Consider the following 10,804-nt stretch of genomic DNA (forward strand, 5'->3'; position numbering starts at 1 on the left):
CATGCTTGAAACTTATTCAAATGCAAGTGCTTCTATCTGTTGTCTTGATTGTTTCCCACTCATTCCTTTTGGTTTGGGGAACATGTCAAAATCCCATGCCCAGAGAACTTCAAGTAGAGTTCGAGGAAATGCTCAGTGGACACCCCAGGTAGGGTAAGGATCAGCATTTCCACACTACTCAGAGAATATTAATTTTCAGGGATGGATTTTTAGCCCAATTCAAGTTGATGAAAAGTGGTTTCGTGAAAATTGCAGAAAATTTTTTTTGAGAAACTCCGGGGTGCCTGGAGGTCGTGATGCACCACGCGACAGTTGTATTCCAAAACTGAGTCACTCAGATCACACGAGTACCCAAGCATGCTTGAAACTCATTCAAATTCAAGTGCCTCTATCTCTTTTCTTGATTGTTTCCCACTCATTCCTTTAGGTTTGGGGAACATGTCAAAATCCCATGCCCAGAGAACTTCAGGTAGAGTTCGGGGAAATGCTCAGTGGACAACCCAGGCTGGGTAAGGATCAGTATTTCCACACTACTCAGAGAATTTTTATTTTCAGTGATGGATTTTTAGCCCAATTCAAGTTGAAGAAAAGTGGTTTCGTGAAAATCGCAGAAAATTTTTTTTTAGAAACTCCGGGGTGCCTGGAGGTCGCGGTGCACCACGCGACAGTTGTATTCCAAAACTGAGTCACTCAGATCACACGAGTACCCAAGCATGCTTGAAACTCATTCAAATGCAAGTGCATCTATCTGTTGTCTTGATTGTTTCCCACTCATTCCTTTTGGTTAGGGGAACACGTCAAAATCCCATGCCCAGAGAACTTCAGGTAGAGTTCGGGGAAATGCTCAGTGGACAACCCAGGCAGGGTAAGGATCAGCATTTACACACTACTCAGAGAATTTTTATTTTCAGGGATGGATTTTTAGCCCAATTCAAGTTGAAGAAAAGTGGTTTCGTGAAAATCGCAGAAAATTTTTTTTCAGAAACTCCGGGGTGCCTGGAGGTCGCGATGCACCACGCGACAGTTGTATTCGAAAACTGAGTCACTCAGATCACACGAGTACCCAAGCATGCTTGAAACTCATTCAAATGCAAGTGCTTCTATCTGTTGTCTTGATTGTTTCCCACTCATTCCTTTTGGTTTGGGGAACATGTCAAAATCCCATGCCCAGAGAACTTCAGGTAGAGCTCGCGGAAATGCTCAGTGGACAACCCAGGCAGGGTAAGGATCACTATTTCCACACTACTCAGAGAATTTTTATTTTCAGTGATGGATTTTTAGCCCAATTCAAGTTGAATAAAAGTGGTTTCGTGAAAATCGCAGAAAATTTTTTTTCAGAAACTCCGGGGTGCCTGGAGGTCGCGGTGCACCACGCGACAGTTGTATTCGAAAACTGAGTCACTCAGATCACACGAGTACCCAAGCATGCTTGAAACTCATTCAAATGCAAGTGCTTCTATCTGTTGTCTTGATTGTTTCCCACTCATTCCTTTTGGTTTGGGTAACATGTCAAAATCCCATGCCCAGAGAACTTCAAGTAGAGTTCACGGAAATGCTCAGTGGACACCCCAGGTAGGGTAAGGATCAGAATTTCCACACTACTCAGAGAATATTTATTTTCAGGGATGGATTTTTAGCCCAATTCAAGTTGATGAAAAGTGGTTTTGTGAAAATTGCAGAAAATTTTTTTTCAGAAACTCCGGGGTGCCTGGAGGTCGCGGTGCACCACGCGACAGTTGTATTCCAAAACTGAGTCACTCAGATCACACGAGTACCCAAGCATGCTTGAAACTCATTCAAATGCAAGTGCTTCTATCTGTTGTCTTGATTGTTTCCCACTCATTCCTTTTGGTTTGGGTAACATGTCAAAATCCCATGCCCAGAGAACTTCAAGTAGAGTTCGAGGAAATGCTCAGTGGACACCCCAGGTAGGGTAAGGATCACTATTTCCACACTACTCAGAGAATTTTTATTTTCAGTGATGGATTTTTAGCCCAATTCAAGTTGAATAAAAGTGGTTTCGTGAAAATCGCAGAAAATTTTTTTTCAGAAACTCCGGGGTGCCTGGAGGTCGCGGTGCACCACGCGACAGTTGTATTCGAAAACTGAGTCACTCAGATCACACGAGTACCCAAGCATGCTTGAAACTCATTCAAATGCAAGTGCTTCTATCTGTTGTCTTGATTGTTTCCCACTCATTCCTTTTGGTTTGGGTAACATGTCAAAATCCCATGCCCAGAGAACTTCAAGTAGAGTTCGCGGAAATGCTCAGTGGACACCCTAGGTAGGGTAAGGATCAGCATTTCCACACTACTCAGAGAATATTTATTTTCAGGGATGGATTTTTAGCCCAATTCAAGTTGATGAAAAGTGGTTTTGTGAAAATTGCAGAAAATTTTTTTTCAGAAACTCCGGGGTGCCTGGAGGTCGCGGTGCACCACGCGACAGTTGTATTCCAAAACTGAGTCACTCAGATCACACGAGTACCCAAGTATGCTTGAAATTCATTCAAATGCAAGTGCTTCTATCTGTTGTCTTGATTGTTTCCCACTCATTCCTTTTGGTTTGGAGAACATGTCAAAATCCCATGCCCAGAGAACTTCAGGTAGAGTTCGGGGAAATGCTCAGTGGACAACCCAGGCAGGGTAAGGATCAGCATTTACACACTACTCAGAGAATTTTTATTTTCAGGGATGGATTTTTAGCCCAATTCAAGTTGAAGAAAAGTGGTTTCGTGAAAATCGCAGAAAATTTTTTTTCAGAAACTCCGGGGTGCCTGGAGGTCGCGGTGCACCACGCGACAGTTGTATTCGAAAACTGAGTCACTGAGATCACACGAGTACCCAAGCATGCTTGAAACTCATTCAAATTCAAGTGCCTCTATCTCTTTTCTTGATTGTTTCCCACTCATTCCTTTAGGTTTGGGGAATATGTCAAAATCCCATGCCCAGAGAACTTCAGGTAGAGTTCGGGGAAATGCTCAGTGGACAACCCAGGCTGGGTAAGGATCAGTATTTCCACACTAGTCAGAGAATTTTTATTTTCAGTGATGGATTTTTAGCCGAATTCAAGTTGAAGAAAAGTGGTTTCGTGAAAATCGCAGAAAATTTTTTTTCAGAAACTCCGGGGTGCCTGGAGGTCGCGGTGCACCACGCGACAGTTGTATTCCAAAACTGAGTCACTCAGATCACACGAGTACCCAAGCATGCTTGAAACTCATTCAAATGCAAGTGCATCTATCTGTTGTCTTGATTGTTTCCCACTCATTCCTTTTGGTTAGGGGAACACGTCAAAATCCCATGCCCAGAGAACTTCAGGTAGAGTTCGGGGAAATGCTCAGTGGACAACCCAGGCAGGGTAAGGATCAGCATTTACACACTACTCAGAGAATTTTTATTTTCAGGGATGGATTTTTAGCCCAATTCAAGTTGAAGAAAAGTGGTTTCGTGAAAATCGCAGAAAACTTTTTTTCAGAAACTCCGGCGTGCCTGGAGGTCGCGGTGCACCACGCGACAGTTGTATTCGAAAACTGAGTCACTCAGATCACACGAGTACCCAAGCATGCTTGAAACTCATTCAAATGCAAGTGCTTCTATCTGTTGTCTTGATTGTTTCCCACTCATTCCTTTTGGTTTGGGTAACGTCTCAAAATCCCATGCCCAGAGAACTTCAGGTAGAGTTCGGGGAAATGCTCAGTGGACAACCCAGGCAGGGTAAGCATCAGCATTTACACACTACTCAGAGAATTTTTATTTTCAGGGATGGATTTTTAGCCCAATTCAAGTTGAAGAAAAGTGGTTTCGTGAAAATCGCAGAAAATTTTTTTTCAGAAACTCCGGGGTGCCTGGAGGTCGCGATGCACCACGCGACAGTTGTATTCGAAAACTGAGTCACTCAGATCACACGAGTACCCAAGCATGCTTGAAACTCATTCAAATGCAAGTGCTTCTATCTGTTGTCTTGATTGTTTCCCACTCATTCCTTTTGGTTTGGGGAACATGTCAAAATCCCATGCCCAGAGAACTTCAGGTAGAGCTCGCGGAAATGCTCAGTGGACAACCCAGGCAGGGTAACGATCAGCATTTCCACACTACTCAGAGAATATTTATTTTCAGGGATGGATTTTTAGCCCAATTCAAGTTGATGAAAAGTGGTTTTGTGAAAATTGCAGAAAATTTTTTTTCAGAAACTCCGGGGTGCCTGGAGGTCGCGGTGCACCACGCGACAGTTGTATTCCAAAACTGAGTCACTCAGATCACACGAGTACCCAAGCATGCTTGAAACTCATTCAAATGCAAGTGCTTCTATCTGTTGTCTTGATTGTTTCCCACTCATTCCTTTTGGTTTGGGTAACATGTCAAAATCCCATGCCCAGAGAACTTCAAGTAGAGTTCGCAGAAATGCTCAGTGGACACCCCATGTAGGGTAAGGATCAGCATTTCCACACTACTCAGAGAATATTTATTTTCAGGGATGGATTTTTAGCCCAATTCAAGTTGAAGAAAAGTGGTTTCGTGAAAATCGCAGAAAATTTTTTTTCAGAAACTCCGGGGTGCCTGGAGGTCGCGGTGCACCACGTGACAGTTGTATTCGAAAACTGAGTCACTCAGATCACACGAGTACCCAATCATGCTTGAAACTCATTCAAATGCAAGTGCTTCTATCTGTTGTCTTGATTGTTTCCCACTCATTCCTTTTGGTTTGGGTAACATGTCAAAATCCCATGCCCAGAGAACTTCAAGTAGAGTTCGAGGAAATGCTCAGTGGGCACCCCAGGTAGGGTAAGGATCAGCATTTCCACACTACTCAGAGAATATTTATTTTCAGGGATGGATTTCTAGCCCAATTCAAGTTGATGAAAAGTGGTTTCGTGAAAATTGCAGAAAATTTTTTTTGAGAAACTCCGGGGTACCTTGAGGTCGTGATGCACCACGCGACAGTTGTATTCCAAAACTGAGTCACTCAGATCACACGAGTACCCAAGCATGCTTGAAACTCATTCAAATGCAAGTGCCTCTATCTCTTTTCTTGATTGTTTCCCACTCATTCCTTTAGGTTTGGGGAACATGTCAAAATCCCATGCCCAGAGAACTTCAGGTAGAGCTCGCGGAAATGCTCAGTGGACAACCCAGGCAGGGTAAGGATCAGTATTTCCACACTACTCAGAGAATTTTTATTTTCAGTGATGGATTTTTAGCCCAATTCAAGTTGAAGAAAAGTGGTTTCGTGAAAATCGCAGAAAATTTTTTTTCAGAAACTCCGGGGTGCCTGGAGGTCGCGGTGCACCACGCGACAGTTGTATTCGAAAACTGAGTCACTCAGATCACACGAGTACCCAAGCATGCTTGAAACTCATTCAAATGCAAGTGCTTCTATCTGTTGTCTTGATTGTTTCCCACTCATTCCTTTTGGTTTGGGTAACATGTCAAAATCCCATGCCCAGAGAACTTCAAGTAGAGTTCGCGGAAATGCTCAGTGGACACCCTAGGTAGGGTAAGGATCAGCATTTCCACACTACTCAGAGAATATTTATTTTCAGGGATGGATTTTTAGCCCAATTCAAGTTGATGAAAAGTGGTTTTGTGAAAATTGCAGAAAATTTTTTTTTCAGAAACTCCGGGGTGCCTGGAGGTCGCGGTGCACCACGCGACAGTTGTATTCCAAAACTGAGTCACTCAGATCACACGAGTACCCAAGTATGCTTGAAATTCATTCAAATGCAAGTGCTTCTATCTGTTGTCTTGATTGTTTCCCACTCATTCCTTTTGGTTTGGAGAACATGTCAAAATCCCATGCCCAGAGAACTTCAGGTAGAGTTCGGGGAAATGCTCAGTGGACAACCCAGGCAGGGTAAGGATCAGCATTTACACACTACTCAGAGAATTTTTATTTTCAGGGATGGATTTTTAGCCCAATTCAAGTTGAAGAAAAGTGGTTTCGTGAAAATCGCAGAAAATTTTTTTTCAGAAACTCCGGGGTGCCTGGAGGTCGCGGTGCACCACGCGACAGTTGTATTCGAAAACTGAGTCACTGAGATCACACGAGTACCCAAGCATGCTTGAAACTCATTCAAATGCAAATGCTTCTATCTGTTGTCTTGATTGTTTCCCACTCATTCCTTTTGGTTAGGGGAACACGTCAAAATCCCATGCCCAGAGAACTTCAGGTAGAGTTCGGGGAAATGCTCAGTGGACAACCCAGGCAGGGTAAGGATCAGCATTTACACACTACTGAGAGAATTTTTATTTTCAGGGATGGATTTTTAGCCCAATTCAAGTTGAAGAAAAGTGGTTTCGTGAAAATCGCAGAAAACTTTTTTTCAGAAACTCCGGGGTGCCTGGAGGTCGCGGTGCACCACGCGACAGTTGTATTCGAAAACTGAGTCACTCAGATCACACGAGTACCCAAGCATGCTTGAAACTCATTCAAATGCAAGTGCTTCTATCTGTTTTCTTGATTGTTTCCCACTCATTCCTTTTGGTTTGGGGAACATGTCAAAATCCCATGCCCAGAGAACTTCAGGTAGAGCTCGCGGAAATGCTCAGTGGACAACCCAGGCAGGGTAAGGATCAGCATTTCCACACTACTCAGAGAATATTTATTTTCAGGGATGGATTTTTAGCCGAATTCAAGTTGATGAAAAGTGGTTTTGTGAAAATTGCAGAAAATTTTTTTTCAGAAACTCTGGGGTGCCTGGAGGTCGCGGTGCACCACGCGACAGTTGTATTCCAAAACTGAGTCACTCAGATCACACGAGTACCCAAGCATGCTTGAAACTTATTCAAATGCAAGTGCTTCTATCTGTTGTCTTGATTGTTTCCCACTCATTCCTTTTGGTTTGGGGAACATGTCAAAATCCCATGCCCAGAGAACTTCAAGTAGAGTTCGAGGAAATGGTCAGTGGACACCCCAGGTAGGGTAAGGATCAGCATTTCCACACTACTCAGAGAATTTTTATTTTCAGGGATGGATTTTTAGCCCAATTCAAGTTGAAGAAAAGTGGTTTCGTGAAAATCGCAGAAAACTTTTTTTCAGAAACTCCGGGGTGCCTTGAGGTCGTGATGCACCACGCGACAGTTGTATTCCAAAACTGAGTCACTCAGATCACACGAGTACCCAAGCATGCTTGAAACTCATTCAAATGCAAGTGCTTTTATCTGTTGTCTTGATTGTTTCCCACTCATTCCTTTTGGTTTGGGGAACATGTCAAAATCCCATGCCCAGAGAACTTCAAGTAGAGTTCGAGGAAATGCTCAGTGGACACCCCAGGTAGGGTAAGGATCAGCATTTCCACACTACTCAGAGAATATTTATTTTCAGGGATGGATTTTTAGCCCAATTCAAGTTGATGAAAAGTGGTTTCGTGAAAATTGCAGAAAATTTTTTTTGAGAAACTCCGGGGTGCCTTGAGGTCGTGATGCACCACGCGACAGTTGTATTCCAAAACTGAGTCAATCAGATCACACGAGTACCCAAGCATGCTTGAAACTCATTCAAATGCAAGTGCCTCTATCTCTTTTCTTGATTGTTTCCCACTCATTCCTTTAGGTTTGGGGAACATGTCAAAATCCCATGCCCAGAGAACTTCAGGTAGAGTTCGGGGAAATGCTCAGTGGACAACCCAGGCTGGGTAAGGATCAGTATTTCCACACTACTCAGAGAATTTTTATTTTCAGTGATGGATTTTTAGCCCAATTCAAGTTGAAGAAAAGTGGTTTCGTGAAAATCGCAGAAAATTTTTTTTCAGAAACTCCGGGGTGCCTGGAGGTCGCGGTGCACCACGCGACAGTTGTATTCCAAAACTGAGTCACTCAGATCACACGAGTACCCAAGCATGCTTGAAACTCATTCAAATGCAAGTGCATCTATCTGTTGTCTTGATTGTTTCCCACTCATTCCTTTTGGTTAGGGGAACACGTCAAAATCCCATGCCCAGAGAACTTCAGGTAGAGCTCGCGGAAATGCTCAGTGGACAACCCAGGCAGGGTAAGGAACACTATTTCCACACTACTCAGAAAATTTTTATTTTCAGTGATGGATTTTTAGCCCAATTCAAGTTGAATAAAAGTGGTTTCGTGAAAATCGCAGAAAATTTTTTTTCAGAAACTCCGGGGTGCCTGGAGGTCGCGGTGCACCACGCGACACTTGTATTCGAAAACTGAGTCACTCAGATCACACGAGTACCCAAGCATGCTTGAAACTCATTCAAATGCAAGTGCTTCTATCTGTTGTCTTGATTGTTTCCCACTCATTCCTTTTGGTTTGGGTAACATGTCAAAATCCCATGCCCAGAGAACTTCAAGTAGAGTTCGCGGAAATGCTCAGTGGACACCCCAGGTAGGGTAAGGATCAGCATTTCCACACTACTCAGAGAATATTTATTTTCAGGGATGGATTTTTAGCCCAATTCAAGTTGATGAAAAGTGGTTTTGTGAAAATTGCAGAAAATTTTTTTTCAGAAACTCCGGGGTGCCTGGAGGTCGCGGTGCACCACGCGACAGTTGTATTCCAAAACTGAGTCACTCAGATCACACGAGTACCCAAGTATGCTTGAAACTCATTCAAATGCAAGTGCTTCTATCTGTTGTCTTGATTGTTTCCCACTCATTCCTTTTGGTTTGGGGAACATGTCAAATTCCCATGCCCAGAGAACTTCAGGTAGAGCTCGCGGAAATGCTCAGTGGACAACCCAGGCAGGGTAAGGATCAGTATTTCCACACTACTCAGAGAATTTTTATTTTCAGTGATGGATTTTTAGCCCAATTCAAGTTGAAGAAAAGTGGTTTCGTGAAAATCACAGAAAATTTTTTTTCAGAAACTCCGGGGTGCCTGGAGGTCGCGGTGCACCACGTGACAGTTGTATTCGAAAACTGAGTCACTCAGATCACACGAGTACCCAATCATGCTTGAAACTCATTCAAATGCAAGTGCTTCTATCTGTTGTCTTGATTGTTTCCCACTCATTCCTTTTGGTTTGGGTAACATGTCAAAATCCCATGCACAGAGAACTTCAAGTAGAGTTCGAGGAAATGCTCAGTGGACACCCCAGGTAGGGTAAGGATCAGCATTTCCACACTACTCAGAGAATATTTATTTTCAGAGATGGATTTTTAGCCCAATTCAAGTTGAAGAAAAGTGGTTTCGTGAAAATCGCAGAAAATTTTTTTTCAGAAACTCCGGGGTGCCTGGAGGTCGCGGTGCACCACGTGACAGTTGTATTCGAAAACTGAGTCACTCAGATCACACGAGTACCCAAGCATGCTTGAAACTCATTCAAATGCAAGTGCTTCTATCTGTTGTCTTGATTGTTTCCCACTCATTCCTTTTGGTTTGGGTAACATGTCAAAATCCCATGCCCAGAGAACTTCAAGTAGAGTTCGAGGAAATGCTCAGTGGGCACCCCAGGTAGGGTAAGGATCAGCATTTCCACACTACTCAGAGAATATTTATTTTCAGGGATGGATTTTTAGCCCAATTCAAGTTGATGAAAAGTGGTTTCGTGAAAATTGCAGAAATTTTTTTTTGAGAAACTCCGGGGTGCCTGGAGGTCGTGATGCACCACGCGACAGTTGTATTCCAAAACTGAGTCACTCAGATCACACGAGTACCCAAGCATGCTTGAAACTCATTCAAATGCAAGTGCCTCTATCTCTTTTCTTGATTGTTTCCCACTCATTCCTTTAGGTTTGGGGAACATGTCAAAATCCCATGCCCAGAGAACTTCAGGTAGAGTTCGGGGAAATGCTCAGTGGACAACCCAGGCAGGGTAAGGATCAGCATTTACACACAACTCAGAGAATTTATATTTTCAGTGATGGATTTTTAGCCCAATTCAAGTTGAAGAAAAGTGGTTTCGTGAAAATCGCAGAAAATTTTTTTTCAGAAACTCCGGGGTACCTGGAGGTCGCGGTGCACCACGCGACAGTTGTATTCCAAAACTGAGTCACTCAGATCACACGAGTACCCAAGTATGCTTGAAACTCATTCAAATGCAAGTGCTTCTATCTGTTGTCTTGATTGTTTCCCATTCAGTCCTTTTGGTTTGGGGAACATGTCAAATTCCCATGCCCAGAGAACTTCAGGTAGAGCTCGCGGAAATGCTCAGTGGACAACCCAGGCAGGGTAAGGATCAGTATTTCCACACTACTCAGAGAATTTTTATTTTCAGTGATGGATTTTTAGCCCAATTCAAGTTGAAGAAAAGTGGTTTCGTGAAAATCGCAGAAATTTTTTTTTCAGAAACTCCGGGGTGCCTGGAGGTCGCGGTGCACCACGCGACAGTTGTATTCGAAAACTGAGTCACTCAGATCACACGAGTACCCAAGCATGCTTGAAACTCATTCAAATGCAAGTGCTTCTATCTGTTGTCTTGATTGTTTCCCACTCATTCCTTTTGGTTTGGGTAACATGTCAAAATCCCATGCCCAGAGAACTTCAAGTAGAGTTCGCGGAAATGCTCAGTGGACACCCCAGGTAGGGTAAGGATCAGCATTTCCACACTACTCAGAGAATATTTATTTTCAGGGATGGATTTTTAGCCCAATTCAAGTTGATGAAAAGTGGTTTTGTGAAAATTGCAGAAAATTTTTTTTCAGAAACTCCGGGGTGCCTGGAGGTCGCGGTGCACCACGCGACAGTTGTATTCCAAAACTGAGTCACTCAGATCACACGAGTACCCAAGTATGCTTGAAACTCATTCAAATGCAAGTGCTTCTATCTGTTGTCTTGATTGTTTCCCACTCATTCCTTTTGGTTTGGAGAACATGTCAAAATCCCATGCCCAGAGAACTTCAAGTAGAGTTCG

This window comes from Atractosteus spatula, chromosome 2 (genome assembly GCF_055471065.1).
Source record: "Atractosteus spatula isolate fAtrSpa1 chromosome 2, fAtrSpa1.hap1, whole genome shotgun sequence".
In the NCBI taxonomy this organism is placed as follows: Eukaryota; Metazoa; Chordata; class Actinopteri; order Semionotiformes; family Lepisosteidae; genus Atractosteus; species Atractosteus spatula.